The sequence below is a fragment of the Cynocephalus volans genome, chromosome 1, assembly GCF_027409185.1.
Source record: "Cynocephalus volans isolate mCynVol1 chromosome 1, mCynVol1.pri, whole genome shotgun sequence".
NCBI classification, from domain to species: Eukaryota; Metazoa; Chordata; class Mammalia; order Dermoptera; family Cynocephalidae; genus Cynocephalus; species Cynocephalus volans.
Window position 1 is genome coordinate 162,849,080 of NC_084460.1, and position 22,461 is coordinate 162,871,540.

Below are 22,461 nucleotides of genomic sequence, written 5' to 3' on the forward strand. Positions count from 1 at the left end.
TTTACCTCATTGTATCACATGGATATCCCTGGCAAATAAAAAAAAAAGAAAAAGAAAGAAAGAAATCAAAAATAAAGGAGGAGGATAAAGAGAAAAGAAAATGGTGCATAAGTGCTAAGTGGTAACATTTTATCACTAGCTGATTTATAGGCTACACTAACTGTGCGTTCCTCCATAAGCAAGATACCTCTATAAACTGACTTGTTTGATAAAGGGGAAGTAGGACAAGGTATTATGCTTAAATCCAAAGCATCCATATCTTTCAGCAAATCTCTTCCAACCTGAAAACAACCTGAAAATTACTTCAGTTTGTGAAAGTCCAAACAAAAGAAATTCAAAGTTACAAAAAAAAAAAAAAGAAGAAGAAGAAGAAGAAGAAAATATGACTTTGATTCAGGTCAGTCAAGTATTACTAGGACAGGTAAGAGGTTTTTTTTAACAATAGAGCTAACAATGCATTCACTGCCTTTTGGTTTTGCCTCAGTAATACCAAAAAATCCAGATACTGTGAAAGAACCAGATGGTAAATAAAAAACTCCCACTTCAGTCCTTATGCCTGCATCACATAGATTAAGCCTATTTCACTTAGATTTTTTTAAAAAGGCATGGATGGGTTAGGGAAATAATATAAATACATATCTGAACTCCAGAGACTGTTCGCTTTGACAGTTTCTCTTTTTTAATTCAGCCAAAATATAACCCATTCTCTTAATGAAAGATAGAAGTAAAACATTTCCTTTGCAACTTTCTATAATGAATCCTTTGTACTTCCAACATTTACTTAGCAATTCAAAATCCAAAGCACACTAGAAAATATTATGTATATGAGCCTTATTACTCATCCTTCTGCCTCCAATATAGTTTCAATTTGACTATATCTTTCAATGTATAGGGAACCACTTAGCTTTATTCTTTTGGGTTCAAAATTCAATAAATTTTAAATGAGGCAAGTAAAAAGAGGTGGAGAGGTTTATAACTCCATTTCTCTCTCGTGGCCTCAAAAATAAAAGCACATTGCCTGGCGCGCACATAAAAATACACTATGTGCCACAAACCTCCCCAACTCAAAAATCTCCTTCCTGACCACGGTCCCCACCCTCCCCCAAATGAAGCCAACTACTCCTCAATGCTCTAATTCCACTTCTTTCAAATAAATTCACAAATGCATTATCAATTTCCTCTTTACATTAGAGTGACTAGTTTATTAGCATAGCATAGTCTTTAACAAAATTACTGTGGGTGAAGACAGGGTAATAAAAAAAAGTCATGGTAAGAACTGTAATAGTTAAGAGAGTCAAGAAGTGTAACTTTTCAACCAGAAAGAGGTATGGTTCTGGATTTGCTACAACTGCTCCCAAGTGGACAAACATAATTAGCCTTGGGAACAGCTGGATTAAGACTGTGACAAGCTATTTTAATGAATTATAGCAAGAAACATAGTTGCTTTCACTGCCTCAAAGAACACTGCAGTAATTCTGTGGTACCCTTCACAAGAGGGGGAAAAGAGCCTGTACAGCTGCCCTTGGTGACTACATTTCCCTCGGGTTAGGCACAAGTAGCAGGACATCAGTTCTCTAACATAACATGCTGCAGAATCATCAGCTGACAGCAACGTGACTTCCCAGTGAGACTGGTCTTTGAGAATCCAGGCTGGGAGGCTTATACATGCTGCATAAGTTTTGTGGCTTCCAGGCTGGGAAGGCACTTTAATGATTTCCTGAAAATCAGATGGCAACTGGTTTTCTCTTCGAAAGATGGCGTTTTCTCATGGAAAATCAAATTATCAATGAAATTAGCTATGCGATCTCAGGGAAAGTTACTCTGCCTTCTCTCAGACTGGGTTTCTTTATATGTAAACTAGCAAAAATGATTATCTATATGTCACAGGTTAATTGTAAGGATTAGAAGAGAAAATGTATATAAAGCAGACAGCACAATGCCTGCAACAAAGCAGTTGCCTCCAAAATATCAGTTATCTTCCTTTCCCTGCTTCTCCTCCCAATAAAAAGTAACTAAACAACTTTTTTATATTCCAAGTTGTTACCTAATCATCTCTATTCCTTTTAAAACCACAGTCTTGAAATCTCTGCTATTTACTGTCAACAGCGGCTCATACTGATGTATAGAGTCAGAATTTCAGAATTTAGAAATCAGATTTCACCCCCTCATTCTACAGATGCTGCCCAGGGAGATAAAAGGTCCTTCCTTTTATCTGCATCATACATTGAGTTAGTAGCAACATCTAAACTAGGAAAATAAATGTGGAATAACAAAACAAAAATACTATTTTTAATGTTTTTCAAAAATCAAACATGACCTACACAACCCATTGTGCAAACAGTCCCTTTAAGGGATAAACTGCAACTGTGATTAATTCATTTTGAGGATTTTTTAAAATTTACCATTTGGAGTATTTTGCATGTTCCCAAATACTTTTTCTTGATGTCCTCCATTCTTCTTCTGTCCTCCTGCCTTGCCTTTATTTATTTCTTTTCCCATGTATTAATCTACCACACTATTACAGAAACTATAAACTTCTAAATTAAAGAATCAAAAAAACTTAAAAAGTGTTATTTCCACGAACCAATTACAATTCCTTAAACACTTCATAGCTTTCAATTTCTAGAAAGATTTCTTAAGAGAAAAGTCCCTTTTTTATTCTGAACTTCTAATTCTCAAATTTTGATTGTGTACTGTTACATGCTAGGTTCTCTTACCTAGGTTATATCTGTAATACTATTCTCATTTTAAGACTATATATAAACGTAATTTTATATCTTACTATTGCAGTGCTAAATTATTATCATGACTGTTTTAATTCAGTAACATATTCAACACATTGACATGTTAGGTAGAGTATAGGCAAACTCAGCTATTAAAACCACTTAACTAACTACAAGAAGAAGCTAGCTTAGCCACTATATATGACTTAAGCTAAGTTTTTCTCTTCACTCTCTAAAGCTAATCACCAGGCTGCTACCTAGTACCCTCACACAGCTAGTACAGAAAGTAAAATAATCAAAGCTGACTACTAACACAAGCTCCAAACTCCTTAGTTCTTGAGTTGTCCTCAATCCCCTCAACAAATTAGAGGTTTGAAAACAAGGAGTAGCCCTATCACTTAACAGATGACTGAGAAATGACTTTTCATAATTAAAAGTCCAAGGGTGAGAGACTCCTTTCCACCAAAGCTCTGAATAAACAGTAACATCAGGTCAATCAGGGGTGTCCTGTCCCAGTGGTATCTTAAGCTGATGACTCAAATTCCCAGCAGGCTTCTAGTTTAATATTTCTTGAAATTCTAGGCTTAGTCACACAGCAATCTGGAATTTAAGGCAAATAAGAGTCTCTTCCTTTCATCCTTAAAGATAGTTTTGTTAAGCCACACAAAGTTAAAGCAGCAAGATGGGTTTTAATTTACAGCTGTTATTCCCTGAGGTATATGAAGCTAAAAAACTTGGAGGGAGAGTGAAACATGCTAGCTTTGAATCTGAAATAAAATTATTAACCCTGTCAGAGGAGCACCTCTATTTCCAAATTTATTAACAAAACTCTTTTTCACCCCAGCCCTATTTTTATTGAAAGTGGAAGGAAGGGAAGGAAGAGGAGGAGGAGAATGGATGAATGGATGGATGTCACAATTACCTTTCTAGACAAAGTCTCACCATACATGCTGAAGTTCCTGAAATTAATTCAACCAAAAAATAAATCGGATGATTCGTAATTTCTTTAACAAGTAATTACTGATACCATTATCTTCAAGAACAATCTATCTTAAAATCTGATATAACTTTTAAAAAACCTTAATACTAATAAGTAAATATAGTAGGGATCCTTTTTTTATAACCCCAAAGAGTGACTTTTTTCTCCATTTTTGAGTTGCCAGCCTTCCAAATTCTTCAAGTCTGCTTTGCATTATATTACTCCCAGAGTTTTAGGCTAAATGTTTATCCCTAGCATGATTTTAGGTATTCATTTTATCAAAATCCTAATGAAATGGTAAAATGTATCACATTTATTTTTAACTAAATCCTTTTCTTCTCAATGTTTTATAAACTACATAAAAAGAAAAACTATCTTATGTTTCAGGTGTATTGATAAACTAAAATAGCACAAGTTCTGTAATGCTTTATTTGTGGTACCTGAAAGATAGTGTAGAGATCAATTTGAATTTCAAGGTTCATGATACAGAGCATGTACTATCATAGTGACAAAAATTAGTTTAACTTTCTACATTTATTATGAAAAATTAAAACTACCTTTCATACCTGCAGCAAAATGGAAGTTCTGTTCTAAATAAACTACCATCTTTAGAATCCTACACATTCAATATCCATCAAATTCAACATTAAAGTTCAAGGAAGAAAAAAACAACAGATAGGCATCTATAAAACAGTTTGTAAAGAAACCCTGACAAGTCCTCAGATCTCTCTGGTGTAAATTTTCTCCCTACCTTGAATCATAAGATAATGTGCTTAAAGAAAACATTCTTTCTGTAGTTACTTACATCAAGTTATCTTTATCAGAGATCCTATAAAAGAGTTCGCCAGTTCACCACCCAAACCTCAGCACTCAAAACACTGTTTTCTGTATTGACCAAGACCTTTGAAAACTCCAGATCTTAAAAGAATAAAGAAAAAGTTCCTAATATTAATTCATTTTCTCCCAAATAAACTATAATTCCTAGTTCCATTCTGGTACTCAGTTTTGATCCTCTACTTTAGATATATTTAAGAGACATTCAAAAACAAAGTGTACACATACACTAACGGGGGATTTGTCATTTCTCTCCCTTAAACAACCGCTATTTATATAATATTGTTGGCCTCATAAAAGGGAATTCATTACCATCAGCAATTCACGTCCTGCTTCAGCATCAGATGCAAACAGGATACGGAAACAAGATCTCTCGCCTCCATTTACTTTTTGTTCATTCCAACCTCTTGACATAATCCTCAGTTCTATGTCATTGGCCTGCTTCATCATCTGACACTCCTGGTTTTTACCTTAGTCTTAGTGACCATCCTGGTGTTACCCTTCTTTGTGGTATTATCTTAATACTACAGAATGAGTTTACCCATTTTCCCACCAGTCAGTCCCCTGAAAAAACTGCAACTTAAGGAAATGCATCTTTAATACTTTAATTCAGATTCAAACTCACACATCCGGAAAGTCCCCACACCATATTCCGTTGAAAATGTTTCTTTAACTTTTAAATACTAGTCAAGTTTTTTAAATAAAAATCTCTCCAGTTGAAAGACATGGGTACACTGGGCTTTGATAGAACAGCAAATGCTTTTTCCCCAGTCTTCATCCATGTGACAATAATTCATTATTTAAAAAAACAATAAAAAACTAAACTCACTCTGATTGTGTATCAATCACCTGAAAGGGCAGGTGGAAAAAGAACAAGAGTAAAGAACCCCACTACAGCCAACAAGGACAGCTGCAAACTAAGGTGATTTTCATAGAAGAAAATATCCAAAGATGTAGAAGCTATTTATTCTAGCAAAGGGGGAGAGAAAGTGACACTAGAACTCCTTTTCTGTTAATCTACACTTTAAAAACTAACTATATCAGGTAATCTAAAGTTTGAAAAAGAAAACTAACCCCACCACAATTTAAAGTGAACTATTTTTTTCTTGATAAAAATTAGTTCTTTAAAACTTACTTTGAGCAGAATTATCGATTAACCTGATACACAAAACTATTATCACTTTCCCCAAACAATACATAAAACATGAGTTTTCAAGTTTCTTACATTCTTTAAGTTTTAAAATAAAAATTAATTCCTTTAACCTCAAACAAGTATATCCTAAGCCACTCTGATTTAAAATTACTTCTATGTCATTGTCTTCTCGGACTGGTTTGCAATGGAATCTATGAAATTAGTGATATCTTCTTCCCTCTCATCTTTCTAGGGAACCAAGGACGGCATATTTCATCTTCCTATTTGTTCCATTAGATTGACATATTTTGCCTCATCTGTCACCTTCCATAAAACTCTGCTTTCAGATATGAGTTAATTCATTTTTAGTTGTCTTCTATGTTCTAAAATAGTGATGTCTGGCAGAATTAATACAGTGCTTTAGTTCTTTCTGTTCAACTAGTATTTAATTAAAGATCTTGGAGGCCATCTTTCTCTCAGGCTACACCATTTACGGGAGTGTTACTTCCTCCATGGACAATGTGATAAGCCACATGGCAACAAAGCTGCCTCCTTAAGGTCTCCCATTTAATAGATTGCTTTACAACATAGAAACTACCAGCAAAACAGATTACCACTTTATTTCACATTGATTCTACTTTTCACATCTCTGAACTACAATTCTACTAAAGCCTATGTTGTCTTTTCTTTTGAGTTTCCAGACTTTCTGTACTTGTAATGTTACCCATATTTTAATTTTATCATTGCTTTTGTTTCACAGAGACTTCAAAAAGTCCTAATGACATACAATGCAGAAAGTCTTTAAGCAATCAGAGCTACCTTGGAGCACGAGCTGAAAATTCCCTGTTTTAAATTCTTTTGAATTAATATCTTTTGGAGAATAGCCCACTCAATTGATCATTTTCAATTTTAAAGGTGGCACAGATAATTTAAATTGGCACTTTCTATTTATTACTTAAATAATTGTTCTCTTGGATGGTCTTTCAAAAGCCAACACTTCTTATTCATTTTGTGACTATATCAGAACCACAAGAAACATATCAATTTAAAGCAAACTTCAGGAGTAATAAACTAACAAACAGACTCTAGGTGGTGGTATAGGTTATTTTTTACCATGATGTTTTGCTCTTAAAACTGCGAGCGTCAGAAGAGCCTTTAGCCTCTTGTACACATTTCTTTATTGCAAACTTACACTATTTTAGGGTATTTAAATTAGTAAAATCCAAGTTCTAGAGAGTTTGGAGACACACTCGAGAAGTGGTTTTAAGTCAGTTCTTCCCATAGGCATTAAACCTGGTTTTCAGCTACCTCAAAGGCACTGTAGAGAAGTCATTGGAGTAAAAGCTGCAATGATTAGTTCTTTTGTATTTATTTATTTATTTTTAAATATACATTTTACTCACACTCATAGTGCACTTTTAACGGTAAGTTTGGAAAGAGGTCTTTCCCCACCAGAGCATGAAAACAGACTAGGGTAACCAATCCTACAGCCTGCAGAGCAGTAGCTGTTCCACTGACTGATTTCTCCTTCTTTGTCTCCAGGCATTAAGTCCAGGCAGACATAAGTAACTACTAGTGATAAGCCACAGCTCCCTGAACCAGTTAAACCCTATGGACGTTACCAAACCACTGGGTAAAACCAGAGCAACTTACTTACTTGGAAGTCAAAAAACATTTCAATATGCTCTAGGCAGCAACCCACATTTAGGGGCCAGGCAGATGAAGCACTCTTTGTTTTCAAAGTCTACTTATTTCACTGTCTCTTCAACAAAGGTGGCAAACTGATGATTAAACACTGAATAATCGCATCGGAAGATGCCGCCCACTTGCATAAACCTATGATTCACTAATAAGCAGGTTCAATGCAATTCATAACTTTAAACAATGAATTACCAAAACACCTGGCTTCACAAATTCCCCCAAGAAATATAAATAGCATTCATCATAAATAACCCGACAACCATTTTTACTTTGGACACCTACGGATAGTCTCTCTTACTCTAAATTAGGCATATTCCCCTCACAATCTCACATTTAATCATTTACTTTACCGGAGACAAACTCCAACTCAGATCCAACTAAGTTAAAAATCCTTGTACCGTCTTGGAACGTCTTAACTTTTTCCCAAAACAAAGTAATCTATTTTTAAAAAAAATTTTAAACTCCAATAGTATTATCATTCTGTTCTTTTTACTACCTTCACAACTCAATCAAATTACTAACATTATAGAAGGCAGAAACTCCTGGAATGCTTCAGAGATCAACATGTGTCACAGACTCCCAGACTGTCCGTCTCTAAGACATAGTTGATTCCTTTGTTCCTTCAGACTGAACATCAACTCCGGATTAAAATTTAGAAACTACTTTGGAAAAAATGGGAGGGTATGTAACATATTTCCATGGAAATCCTTCCTAAAACAACAATATTATACAGTAGTAGGGTGGACGCAGATAGAAGAAGAGAGAAAAGCAGCTTCTCCGAGCCTCCTGGGTCTTCCACGGGGCTCACCCTAAATATGAGACCGGTTCCCGGCTCAGGGTAAATGACGGCTGAGGCCTCGCGTCCAAGGTGCTCGCTCTCGGAAGAGAACGGGCAAGTGCCGGCGGGCCGGGCCTGGGGGTCCGGCGGGGACCTGGAGAGCGGTCCCTTTTCCTGTTCACTTTTCCTGGCCGGGAGTCAGGCGACCACAGGCCAGGGAGGCACCCGAGCGAAAGGCGGGGAGCTGTTCCCGGCGCCGCCCAGGGCGCCTCTGGGAGGCAGGACCGAGAGCGGCGCGGCGAGAAGCAGCCGGGACTCGGGGCCGAAGGGGCAGCCCAGCGGGACGCGACCCCGGTCCGGCGGCCCGGCCACCCGTGTCGCTCCCGGCCCAGGGGCCACAGGGCGGCCGCCCCTTGACCTGGCACGGACGGGCGGGAGCGCCCGGGGCTAACTCCACAACTTGCCAGCCCCGCTGCTCGGGGCCCCGAGTTCCCGGGGAGATCTGGACCCGGGAGGAGAGACGGGGTTTCCCCGGAAACGATTCGGCCCCGCCGCCGAGCCCACGCCTGCATTCACTCCCGCAGCCCCGACGCCCCCGCGGCCCTGCCCGCCAACGCCAACGCGGCCGTGGGCCGCGCTCCGGGGCCGTTTCCGGCGGCGCGGGCGGTCGCTCCTCGGCAGCCTCCGGCCGCGGCCGCCACTCACCCGAGGCCGCCGCGGCTCCGTGCGTCCGGCTCCGTCAGGCTCACTCCACGAAGGCGCCCCGCCGCCCCGTCCTTCCCCGGCGCCCGGGCGAGCTCTTCCCTCTGACAGCAGCGCTACGGAGCGTAGCGGCGGACGCGAGGCCAGGGCGGGCGCGCGCGGACGGGCGGGAGTGGGGCCGGGTCTTCCCTCCGCCTCGGCCGCCGCCGCCTCCCGAGTTCGGGGCTCTGCTGCAATGTCTGCGAGGCTGACTTTGAGCGCCTCGCTCGCCGCCCGCCCGCCCGCAGCCGCGCTCCTCCCTCCGCCGCCGAGTCCGCCGCGGCCCGGTCCCTCCCCTCGCCGCTCCACGCCATTCAGCTCTTCTGCCAAGTTTCTTAACCCTTTTCTTCCCTCCCCCCTCCCATTGTCACTGGGGCAGGAGGAAGGCGCTCCTGTCCGGGCGGCTCGCTAGAGCTGGCGATCCCCCTGCCCCCCGCATGGTTGTTTTCCTACTCGCTTGCTCTCCGGATGGCCAGGATGGGGCTGCCGGGCTCGGAGGCAGCCAGAGGACCGCGTCAGCCGGGAGAGGTGGGTGCTCGGCGTGCCGGAGCCGTCGCCCTCGGCTCCCGGCTCTTTCCAGCCGCCCCTGACCGCCGCAGGCGCCTGGACAGCTCCTACCTGGGGCCTGGGGATCGTTTTCATGACCCAGGCCAAGGGGCTCACGTTTGGGGCACAGCCTGAAGGCCCGGAAGCCTCAGGCGCCCCCCGACTGGGTGCTGGCGTCGTAAGCGTCTCCCTCCTCCCATTTCACCCCACCACACGCGTCCCCCTGGCTCCCTTTCATCCACCCTCCGACTTCCACCTCCTTGGAATGTGTGTCCTGCTTTCATCTTGGGGGGCTCCAGTCACTAACTCCAGGTCACTTTGACCCCAAGCCCAGCACATAGTAGGCACCCAGTAATAAATGTGGAGTGACTCCGAGAGGAGAACTGGAAGGAGACCTGAGGAGTGCCCGCTCAGCTCCCTGGACGGACGTAGGACCCAGGAGCAGGGTTTATCTTCAGCTGCTTTGTCACTGCGAAGTCTCCTGCAGAGCCTGTCAGCGAATCTACATCATCCCCAGGAAGGACCTGACCCAACAAGAAAAGGCAAAAGGAACAGAGCTGCCACTTCTTCGGCAGCTCTCCTCGGTTCCGTCTCCGAATAAGAAATAACAATTACATCACGAGGTCGAGGCGGCAGCGCTGTGGAGCCTCTCGGTTTCCTGCAGCCTAATCTGGCTGAACCCGCCTCTGAACTGGGGGGGCTACGGATGGATGAAGCGAGAAAGTGGAGGGAGGAGAGAGTCATACGAAACCATAATTTCCCCTTCTCTGTGTATTTGCCGTTTCAAAATCGCATCCTCAATGCTCCCCAAACATCTAACTAGAACTATTAACACCCCCTCAACACCTCCCCAGATGTCAGGTTTCTTTTTGACTCTAGCATCTAGCATTTAGTAACTCGCCATGAAAAGATTACCAGGGGAAATGAGTGCCTTTGCTGAAATTGTTTTTGCTTGACACAAAAACGCTAAAGTACAGCTTCCTCTCACCCTAAACTCTGAAATGGCATGCCTCTGTTAAAACACTTATTACATAAGACAAATGAGTGGATGAGGCACTCTATCCTTATATATAGGTTTTCGTGTCCTTAAGAATTTGATAGCGTTTGGAAATAGAGTTGCTAGTGCACTTATAAAACAAAAACTATCCAAGTCATAAAAGTGTATTCTATGCCTGTTATGTAAGGGCTGTAATGTGCACTTAAAATTTCATTTAACCTGAAAAAATATGAATGACAGTTTTTGAAATACCTTCATAATCTTGAAAGTGAAAGCAATTTTTCAAATTAATCCTTAATAGATCCAGCACCTAGCACAGTGCCAGGCACAAAGTAGAAACGTTTGCTTAATGGTTATGGTGCATTTTAGAACAATTATTTTACATCACCATAGTGATTCAACTGTGCAATCTGTTGCCATCTTATATAGTTTAAACCTCATATAATAGCATAGTATTTGCATATACCAAGTTTGAAATCTGTTCAAAGCAAATTAATACAGGCTGCTGTTCTATAGTGCATCGTTTATTCAAGATTGATAAAAAGCAAACTGTTCCAGTAAAGTGTGATGGTCAGCATAATTGGAGTTTGGCCCTTTGTGGGGTGGGGGGGCCGAGGTCAAACTTCTTCTTAAAAAACTGTTTTTAACTGTCATACAAAGATTTTCTAAAATGCATTATAAATGTTTCTGTTTTCTTGAGAGGTTTATTGGACATCATTTGGCATTTTCTTGAAAATTCAATGTCAATCTTGTTAAAAGTAATTATTATAGTAGGTTGTCATAAATTTAAGAAATACATCAAGTTCCTATTGTATATGAGGCTTTTTCCTAGGTGTCAGGGGTACTCCCAGGAAGTCTGTAAGCTATCTGTTGCTGCACTGAACACCTCCAGGATGCTATGACTTAGGGATTATCTCTCCCTTTTGTAGTTTCTCGCTCTCCCCCTTCACTAACTGACAATATGTTGTCCTTTCTCTGCCTCTAACATTCCTCTCCTGATTGGCAGCTTCTAGTCTGGTGCAGACTGGGAATCCAGATAGCCTCACTTGTCAAAATTCTGTCTAAAGTAAATCTAAATTGGTTCTGTGTAAGGGACTGATATTCTGGCCAAAGTGTAAGCTACACGCCCCTTAGTGCATAGACTTTGGGACAGATATTTGGATGACTCAAATGTTTTTAAAAGCGTTCTGTTTTGCTTCTTAACTGGGTTTTGGATCATTGAGATTGCCCAACAAGCCAAGTCTTGGTCCTGCCCTGCAATATTAGCATTAAAAAGTCTGCTGCCATGTATGTTAGATGACTTAACAAAGCTGCTCGCTTATTATTAATCTATCTTCTCAACCCCACAGAAATCTGACCATTGAAATCCTGAACTCTTTTTGATAGTGCGTTAGTGTTAAGTAAATTGCACATCTTTTGTGGAATTCATTTTTACTTAATCATGCTGCTTGTGTGGAGACTATTTTGTTGTTGTTCTTCGTTTTTAAAAAGTCAATACCTAAATTCCCTGGCTAAGAGAGTCATCGCAAGGATATGGGAGCATGTATGTAATATAAGAATACCTATTTGGTAATTTGCATTTTGAAGCCACCTCTCATTTGAACCACTTGTGATGTGAAAAAGAAGTCACTCAGTTTATATACTTAAACATGTAAGTATTGTAAGCCCAGGGCTTCTGTGGGATCAGATGCTTGTAGTTAAGGCTCAATATTCCTATTCACCACAAAGACATAGAAAGGTATGCTTTTGATGTGTTCACTACATCTCTCCTGTATAGCATTTTTCAAACCAGTTTGTGACTGAGTATTTACTTGTCTGTATCCCACTCTAGAATGCAAGCAATACAGGCACAAGGTTCATAACCCTCTCATTCTCATTTGGATACCTCTCACCACCTATCCCTGTGCTCAGCAAGCAGTAGGCATTCAGTAGGTATTGGCCAAGATACTTTCATAGCCCAGAGAACAGAGTGTTTATTTCTATTTGGTATATGGGTGTGGAGTGAGGGAGTTCAGAGAACATTTCACAGAGAAAATAATGCTTCAGCTGGCTATTAAAAGTTAAGAAGAATTTGCCAAGTAGGCAAAGAAGGGGAAAGGGATTCTCAAGTGAGAAAATAGATTAACAGTAGGGAGGTGTGAGAAAACAAAAATATGCATTGAGAAATATCGAACCCATATTCTACACTGAGTGAACTATGACACCTGAAGGAAAAAAATGTATATAATAGATCACACACAAATAGAACCCCAGTGTAGTTACACTATTAGTTATAGTCCCTTAGCTTCTAGAGCAGCACCATGCAATAAAAACAAAGTTTACCTCAAATGTGAACTTCAAATGTAATTTTAAGTTTTCTAGTAGCCACATTTGAAAAGTACAAACAGGTGAAGTTAATTTAATAGTGCACTTTTAACAATATAGCCAAAGTATTATTATTTCAATGTGTACACAACATAAAAATGGTTAATTAGATATTTTACATTTTTTTTAATTCATACTAAGTCTTCAAAATCCAGTGTGTCTTTTATACTCACAGCACATCTCGATTTGGGCTAGTCATATTCAAGTGCTCAATAGGCACATGTGGCTAATGACTACCATGTTGGACAACACAGTTCTAGAGAATGTATGAAATCTTTAATAGTACAGTTAAAGGAGATTTTCTTAAGATGAAAATCTAAATCTTGTTAAATCTAAGATTTTATTCGTGTCAATTACTGGTATTTAACTGTAGTACCTTATAAAAACCATTTTCATGTGTCTAGGCTTTTACACCAATTAGAGAATAAGCAAAGTTTACATTTTATGTACTGTGTCTTCATTAACCATACTGTAGTTACTTCTATCTCTATTAACTGTGGTGGTGGACTGTAAATGTAAACTGTCTTTATGGTAGAAATAAAATGCTATAAATTTGGGGTTGAATAAGCTTTAAAAAAGTCTTTCCTAGAACACGGAACTACCTCTATGCTAGTTACTGCCAAGCATCTTCCTAGCTGTAGAAGGAAGGTTTTTGTTTTTTAATTCTTCCATGCCCAGTTACTAATGGACTACAAAATCCACCCTCAGCTTTGAGGCAGTCACCTACCAGAAACTCCAACAGTAAGGATGTGCTACAGCTCCCTGAGTATTGAGAAATGTCTAAAGAACTAAAGTAAAGATGTTTAGAGACCCTGTCTGTAGATTACGGTGCAGTTTTCCCTAAAGAGATTGGAGCCTTTTTCCATTCAGCAGACTTAAGTGCCAAGGACTGGAAAACCCAGGATACTCAATTTCCACACTAAAGTGAATCCTGAAAAATAGATCTTTTAAAAAAAGTCTGAAAGCAATTGTCTACGAGCAGCTGAAACTATGCAAGAAAAAGGTAGATACTTCAATAAAATACAAATGTGGATGATGCCTTTTCATTCCTTCTCAAAACAAGAAAATGTCTAGTATGGTGAGATCCCAGTGAAGCAAGAAAAACATGTCAGATTTGATGATGTGTCAGTTCAATTTGTCTATATGTTTAAAAGTAAATATTATAAGGAATCCTATCCTTTTATGTAGAAATGTGGTGTGTAGAACAGTCCTGTCATAAATGAATACAAAAATCTCTTTACAGGATTTCACAAACATACATTCCAGTTATGAATCAATTTGTAAAAACATGATCCTAAAAGTACACATCTGTTTTTCCTAATTACTCAGGGTTCTATAGGGAAGAAAGCTATAAGAAAACATGATGTATGCTTACCATTTTTATAAGTGTTTGACTCTCAAAAGAAGTAGATGTAGACACTAACGTAACTGTTTTAGATTTGTTTAAAGAATGTAAAAATCTTATATAATTTATCCTTTCACAAAGCCAAACCAAAATTACCTTCACTCTCAAAGAAACATATACACATTCTTGAGTATGCACATGCACATCCACACATACCCCTAAGATTTCATACAATACAATGGGAGAAAGAATAGTCTTCAAAAAATGGTGTTGGGACAACTGGATATCCACATGCAAAAGAATGAAATTGAACCCCTTCTTTGCACCATACACAATAACTAACTCAAAATGAATCATAGACCTAAATGTGAGAACTAAACAATAAAACTCTTAGAAGAAAACATAGCAGTGAATGCTCATGACCTTGATTAGGCAAAGGCTTCTTAGACATGACACTAAAAGCACATGTGACAAAAGAAAAAATAGATATATTGGACTTAAATCAAACTTAAAGTCTTTGGTGCTTCAATGGATAGCATCAAGAAAATGAAAAGACAACCTACAAAATAGAATATATATATATGCAAATCATGTATTTGACAAGACTAGTATTTAGAATATAAAAAGAACTCTTAAACTCAATAATAAAGACAAATACCCAATTTTTAAAATGAGCAAAGTGTCTGCATAGATATTTCTGCAAAGATGTACACTGAGCACATGAGAAGATGCTCCATATGAGTAGCCATCAGGAAAATACAAATCAACTCACAGTGTGATATCACTTCACATTCAGTAGTAATGGCTAAAATCAAATAAATAAAAAGAAAGAAAAAGAAAAAAACAGATAAAAACAACTGTTGGTGAGGTTGAAGAGTAATTGGTACCCTCAATTGTTATTCCTGTTCCTGCATAAAAAATTACCTCAAAACCTAGTGGCTTAAAACAAGAAACACTGTCTCATCACTTTTGGGGGTAAAGAGTGCACAGCCTCGCTGGATGGTCCTGACACAACCATGGATGTCTCATGTAGTTGCAGTCAGGATGCAGGCAGGGCCTGCAGTCATCTGAAGGCTTTTCTAGGTCTGGAGGATCAAATTTCAAGAAAGCTTCCTCACATGGATATTGGCAGGAGGTCTTAGATCCTTGCTGCACAGACCTCTCCGCAAGCTGCTTGAGTTTCCTCACACTGTGGTAGCTAACTACCACCAGAGCCAGCAATACAAGACAGAGCAATGATGAAGTCACAGTGTCCTTCATGACCTGGTCTTCTAATTCACACATGGTTACTTCCATTTTATTCTATTAATTAGAAGTGAGTCACTAAGTTCATTCTACACTCGAAGGAAAAGTCATCTTAAAGGGAGGAGCATCAAATATTTGTGAACATATTTTTAAACTACCACAATGGGTAATAAGCATTTTCTGTCATGGTCTGCTTCTTTGATTTCCCAAACATACATTCACACCCATGTTTCCACACATGGAACAGGCTCATTGCCTCCCCCAAGGGATAAAGACCTAAGCATCTTCCGGTTACTGCGTCAAATCTACTGCCCAGGATTTCTGGGTTATATGCAGCCTTCTCCAAAAGGCCTAGCTGGGACTACTTGTAGGCTCACAACCAGTAAACTAAAGAGATGTTTTCAGCCAACAGCACATTTAAATTTTCACTGGTAGAGAAGGAACAGGATCATTGCAATAAACCTATCTATTTGGAAAAGGGAGAAGGAAAAACACACATTAGTCACCATTCCATAATAATTATCAAAACCTACTGAGCAGGAATAACCAGCACTCCCTGCCCTAGCACTGCAGAAAGTTCATTGGTTGTCAAACCTGGTAGCCCCTCTTTTTCTTGAATGTTCTCCTTCTCTTGATTCTTTCTCTTGAATGTTTCCTTCATGTCTTGCCCTCTGTCACTCCTGGATCTGCCCTTGAGAGGTCCATACTCAACAATTTCCTCGACGAATATATCTGAGGTAGGCACAGGGGAGAATGCCTTTCTTGGAGACCTTGTGGATTTTGAAATATTTCAGCAGGAATTGTCTTAAAATTTTAATAATCACAAATTGTTACAGACCAAGTTTGGGGTTTCTTTGGAAAGTTAATTCCTTCAAATACTCTGAAGTTTGATTTTTTCCATTTCATTTCATGTACAAGCTACCATAGCCAAAAGGCTTGCCCAGACATGGTTTTTAAGACTGCAGATTCTCAATTTTTATTTACTGGGTTCTCTGCTCTGCCTATCCCTCTGGACCTTAAATTAATGGTGGCTACCTTGAGATCATCTGAAATAATAGGCTGAGATGGGGAGGCAATACAATTTATCACTTCTTGTCAGCAATATCACTGTTGTTTATAACAAGGCAAGAGTCTTGCCTTCTGCTAATTTTGAAGTTTTATGGCCACGGCTTAAAACTTATTCAATTTCAGGTACAGAGCAGATGACTTTTTCAGCACTGCAAGGCCCAAATCACTGGACTCTCCATCAGAATAGTGAGCAGGCATAGACAGAGAATGTCTCCCTTAGCAAATCTTTGCTTCCATACATCTCTACTTCCAGAATGTTCGGTGCTAGTCTGAGTTAATCTAACTCATAAGATTTTGCAGAAAATAGCAAAAATGATCCACTCCCTACTAGCATTATGAATTGTTCTACAGTTTCTCTTAACATTATAGCCTCAGTCAGTAAACAGCCTGCTTTTCAAGGTAAACAAGTGACAGCTTAACCAAATATTTTGCTACCACATTAAAAACAGACCTTCATCATATACTGCCAAACTGCTTCTACTAAGTCAGTGTTACTTGTACCTTGCAGCACCCCATTTCTGGTACCAATTACTACATTGGACATGGTTCTTGGTTACACAAAGCAAAATTCACTCTTGCTAGGTTAAGCAGAAATGGGTTTATTACAGCATAATAGATAGTTTACAAAACTTCTTCTGGGACCCGGGAACCAGGCTAGGAAGATACATAAGAGAAATACTCAGCTGTACAAAGGGACTGCCAGGTGGAAACTCCACCCACCATCTGACACTTAGAACTAGCGAAGATATACACTAAACGTTAGAACCTCCATTACAACTCTGTAGAAGAACCAAACACTTCAACCACCTTACTTTCCAAACAACCCTGTGTGCTCTGCCTCACAATGTTCATACCCATCGTCCATTCCTTATGTAGGTGCATCTGATTGGTGAATATCAGGTCACGTGCAAAACCAGAGCTCTCCCTGAGTCTGAGAAACATATGTCACATTCAGCTTTCCAGTCTTTCGTAACCAGGAAAGCATGCTAGGAAGAGATTAGAGTGGTGTTTAGTGTGTCTTTCTGCAGTATCTTCCACAATGGCCAAAGGTTTATTTCTGAGTTTTAATTATATTTTAATTAATATACTAAAATTTAAGAAAATCATGACAACATATATAGTAAAATTTATAAATATCAGAAATTAAGTTGACGTACTACATTTCCCCTTTTCTCTAGGGTTCTTTTTGGTTCTTTTTGTTTTGTTTTTTGTTTTCTTGTGTTGTTGCTGTTGTAGTTTGTTTAGCCTATCTTTCTGTCTTAAAGTCACTAATAACATTCCAAAAATGTTTATCCCCTTATGCAGATAAATCAATAACTGCTCATTTCACTCCCACACTTTTCCATTCTAATAAGGTGCACCTCTTTGATGCAAGGCCTTCCCTGGTGGAGATATAAGACTGGAACACGGTGTAAGGCAACAATGAAGCTGGTACATATGCCTGAGGACCATAAGTGCCCAATGGTAAAAGAAAAAAATTCATCTGCAACTAAAAGTGGGTCAAAGTCAAGTATACAGTAAAGAGCAAGACCTAAAATATCTGAAGCACAGGAAGTATTTCAGACTATAAAATGATAAACAACTTGTCCAAGGATTATTACATTTGGGTAAATTTTGCACTAATTATATTTCACTATATTTTAGCTCTTGGAAATTTGGCTAACTCCTATTAACCAGTATACTGTATATTGATCTTGTTGGAATACAAAAAATATACTTGTTCTTGGATAAGTAAGAGGATAGAGCATCTTTAGTTGTAAGGAAGACAGACCTGTGCCAATTAACTTGAGAAAAAAGGAACTTCTGAGGTATCAAAGTCATAGAATCTAAGGAAATGCTGTCCCACCAGTCCTCATAAGATCACAACCCTCATCTTGGTGCTTCACCAATAATGAGCTTTCCTTCTCTACTTACCCAGATCTGTCTATTGGTCATTATTTAAAGGAAAAACTTGATTGACCATTGGCCAGCCAATGGACTACTTCTTTCATGGGTGGGATTCACCCCTGGCCTAATCAGTTGTACCCAGTGGAGGTGAGGGAAAGTTCACTTAACACAAGCGATTGATATTCCCAAGCCTGTGAAAAGGACTGGCAAAACTAGAAGGTTAAGATGGATGTGGAAGATCAATAAACTAATGTCTCCAGTACAGTCATTATCTTTTGCACCACATAAATTAAGACTTGTAATATAACAGCATCATTAATCTTATTTACAAACTGTCTCCTTGCAAATTATAAATTCTTCTGTACAAAATACTTTAAACATATTCATCCTTTCACCAGTTATTTGCTGATTGCCTACTAAGTATCCCATGGTACTCTGTATCAGGTTCTCTTGATACCAAATGAACAAATCATGGTTATTCTTTTGTGGCACCCGCAGGAAGAGACATATAATATTTATCTTTATTTATTTATTTTTAAATAAAGATAGAGTTTAGATGGGTGTTTTAAGGAAAGGAGGCATTGATTAGTATTTTGGAAGTTCAAGGAAAGGTTTCTTCCTTTGAGGAAACGATTTTTGAACTGGATCATGAATGATGAATTTGCCAACATGCTTTTTTTTTTTCTTATGGTCATCACTGATTAGCCTTTATGCACTTACCATAGCATCATGTCATCAAATCATATTTTGCAGTTGTTCTTACCTTTCAAGAAGCTTCATATGATTCCCAATATATCAATATACAAGGGGTCTTCAAAAAGTTTATGGAAAGTGTCATATTATCTTTTAATTTTGTTTTTCCACAAACTTTTAAAAGTACCCTGATATAGAGCTAGAATGGTATTTTATCAATGGAAGTAGATTCAGACACCTCCCATGGGGTAAAATCTGTTTTTCTAATAGCATCATGGCTTCATGAACATCAGAACTTTTCAGATGTCTTTACTCATAGTTGTTGTTGTCATTTCATGATCTCTTTGTTGGTGTCAGGGCCAGCCTTAAACAAAGTTGTAAAATATGCCAACCTTACCTTTGGTACTAATGTATGCCCTTTTTCTAACTCACTTTTATTCCAACACCCTTTTAGATGCCCAGTAACTTCATAATAACATTGCTTATTTATGTACCAAATTTTTTTGACTCTAACACACCATCTGTTGTTTCATTTACTTCTAAGAAAGAAGATTGCAACCAATTAAATAATGACACAATGCTTTCTTATCACATAGAACTCTAATTTTATACCTATTGGAAGAGCCCTTTTAAATTTATTCATGCATAGATTTTTAATCTTATATCACTCTTATGTATAAATAAAAGGATAACATAAGTGAAATACATTCTTTAAGGTAATCCTAAAACATTTTCACATTGAGTCTGTATCCCAAGAACCACTTTTTTACTTAGTCAATGATGTCTATTTTTTAAAGCACAGTTTAATCTTTTGTGCCATCAGTAAGTGTTGTTGATGCAGCATTTCTTAAAAGAGTGCTCTCCTACTATCTCTGGGATTTTTTTCCCCAAGCTGCTCACCTCTATTGAGCATGTTTTGATGAAGATGCACAGGTAAATGATACCCACAGACAGCGACAGCAAGACACATCCCATTTCAGAGATGTTAAAATATCATTTGGTAAAATATTTGATAAAATATCAAATCAATGGCATATGACATAGAATCAAAGACATCTGCTATTACTCAATAACTTCCAGTGTCATCTCATACATTATCTCTTTCTGTCTCATCATGATAATGTAAGATAAGTCAGGTAGGCAATGGTTCTCATTTTACAAATGATGTACTAGACATCCCCCAAATTAAGTAGCTTGCCCCAATGACACAAAGCTAATAAGGAGTAGAGTTAATACTATGCTTGGTAGTACTGGGACATTTTGTACATAATCTAAATCTCTTTCTACCAATCCATGCTACTTATCATTGTACTTCTTAGATATTCATAGATCTACACTGTAATTCTCAACCTCCTACCTATCAGTTGTACTTGTCCATTGAAAAATTTAATCCAGCTTCACAAATTACACTCTAGAAAAATACTGATATTTCAAGATTTTCTGCTTTTTAAAATAAAATAATGGCTATCTTCCAATTTGCAGGGCGAAAAAATCTGCTCTCAGTTTTCTAAATGACGTTTTTCTCATCTTTTTAAAAAATTCTAATTTCTGCTATCATTTGATTGTACTGGCAGCTTGTTTTATATGGTACTGATTTTGCATAAAACATATAGTAATTTTTAGTTTACCATAGCAGCTTTTCAGGGTGTTATGGAAAAAGCTTTGCCACAAGTGTTTTATTAAGTGAACAAATATAAAAACCCTTGATTACATGTATTCTTCCAGAAGCTTTCCCCTTTCCAGGGACACAGTTATACTAATGGCTCAGTCAGACTAATCCCTGCTAACAAGTTGGCAAGTTATTGTGTTAGACTCCTTAGAAGAGTCCTTAGAAAATTCACAAGAGTGAATTGAAGAGTGGGAATTTGAGACACTCCATAAGACAATGGAGGGGTTATTTTTCTTTGATTAAATAATATGAACAAGACATTCTAATTTCAGGATAGTCTTATCTGTGATCAACACTTTTTTCACTACATTTTGGGGGGAGTAGCTCAATCATGCATCAAAGAACCAGATTTACAGCTTTTTTTCTACCCATGAAAGAACTGATACACTTAATTAATCTTTCCAGGAAGCCAGGCTGACTCTCATTACTTCAACGCACTGTATGTTTAAGGCATGTATAATTTAATCCTGTTTGAATGATGTGTGAAAGAGAATTGACATAAAACAGCAAGAAAGCTCTGAAGTGAACTGAGCTATGTAATTTGGGCATAAGCATTCTTAATATCACCTTTAAAGGAACTTTGAAATATATTTGATGGTGGGAGAAATTTTAGTATAAATTTGAAAACTATTAAATAGCATCTGCTGCGTTCTCCATTTTGATTAAAACATGCTCACAGGGAAAATAGTGGTTTGTCTGTTAAGTCAAACACTAATGAAACATTTGCTAAAATAATCTCTTTAATTTGGACAACATTTGGCAATAAAGTGCACTCATTGGATCACTTGCCTGTATTCTGAGCCTTCAGAGTTAACTGAGCACAGCTAAGTCTAATATGGTAATGGGCTCCTTGTTAAAACCTGGGCATATGCATTTCTCATTCTGTGTTGTGTTCTGCTCTGGTGAAGAGAGATAAGAAATGTTATTGTGATGGCATTAAAGGTTTCTCATTGACATATCTAAATACCATGAACCTGAACGGTCTCATTTTGTCACATCCTGTTTCTGTGTATCTTTTGGATCAAGGGCACCATAACTATAAGACTCAGGTGAGTAATGAGGATTAATGACACTAATCAACTCATCAAAAAAAAAGAGTTGGTAATTAATGTTCAGATACAGTGTACAGTGTAAATGCTTTCTGAATTAGCCTATGGTAGTTCATATGAAAACACAATACTTCTGGCATGTGAAACAAAATAAATTCAGTAGCTCATAACAGTAGAAGTAGAAATAACTCATATGATCACTATATGCTATTATTTTATAGAAATTAGACTAAGTGTTTTAGAATTTAAATTGGTTCCTGTTTCTAAATTATTGTTTTAAATTTTAGATATGTATGTGTGTGTGTTTGTGTACACATATACACACACGGCACCCCCCCACATACACACTTAATGTGCTTTGTGTTAACATCTACCACTCACAGAAAATTAGGCAAGTAACTGGTGGACACAAATAAAACAAACAATCCCCCCCCCCAATACCTACAGCTTCTTGCACTCTGCAAAACCAAAGCTTCATTCACACATGTATGCTTGGAAAAACTGACCTAAATATGCCCTTCCAGAAAACAAAGTGGCTAGATCATCATGTTGAAAGCCTTCATTCATTTAGGGTTTTTCTACTATTAGAAGAACAGACAAATGATGACCTTTTTAGTAGCTTATGCCATTACTGTAGCTTGAGATGGTCTTCCTTTTATTTTTTGTCTATAAAAATCTTTTTAACTACTTGGAGAGTCAACTCAAATACC

General features: G+C 38.4%; 1 protein-coding gene across 1 annotated transcript in view; it reads right to left on the reverse strand.

Moving 5' to 3' along the window:
- NRIP1 (nuclear receptor interacting protein 1) overlaps positions 1-9,115 on the reverse strand; it is a 97,715-nt gene extending 88,600 nt beyond the window's left edge. The window contains exon 1 of the mRNA XM_063101144.1: positions 8,853-9,115. The gene's annotated coding sequence lies outside the window, so the exon portion shown is untranslated. The remainder of the gene's footprint in view (positions 1-8,852) is intronic.
- Between the last annotated feature and the right edge of the window lie 13,346 nt (positions 9,116-22,461).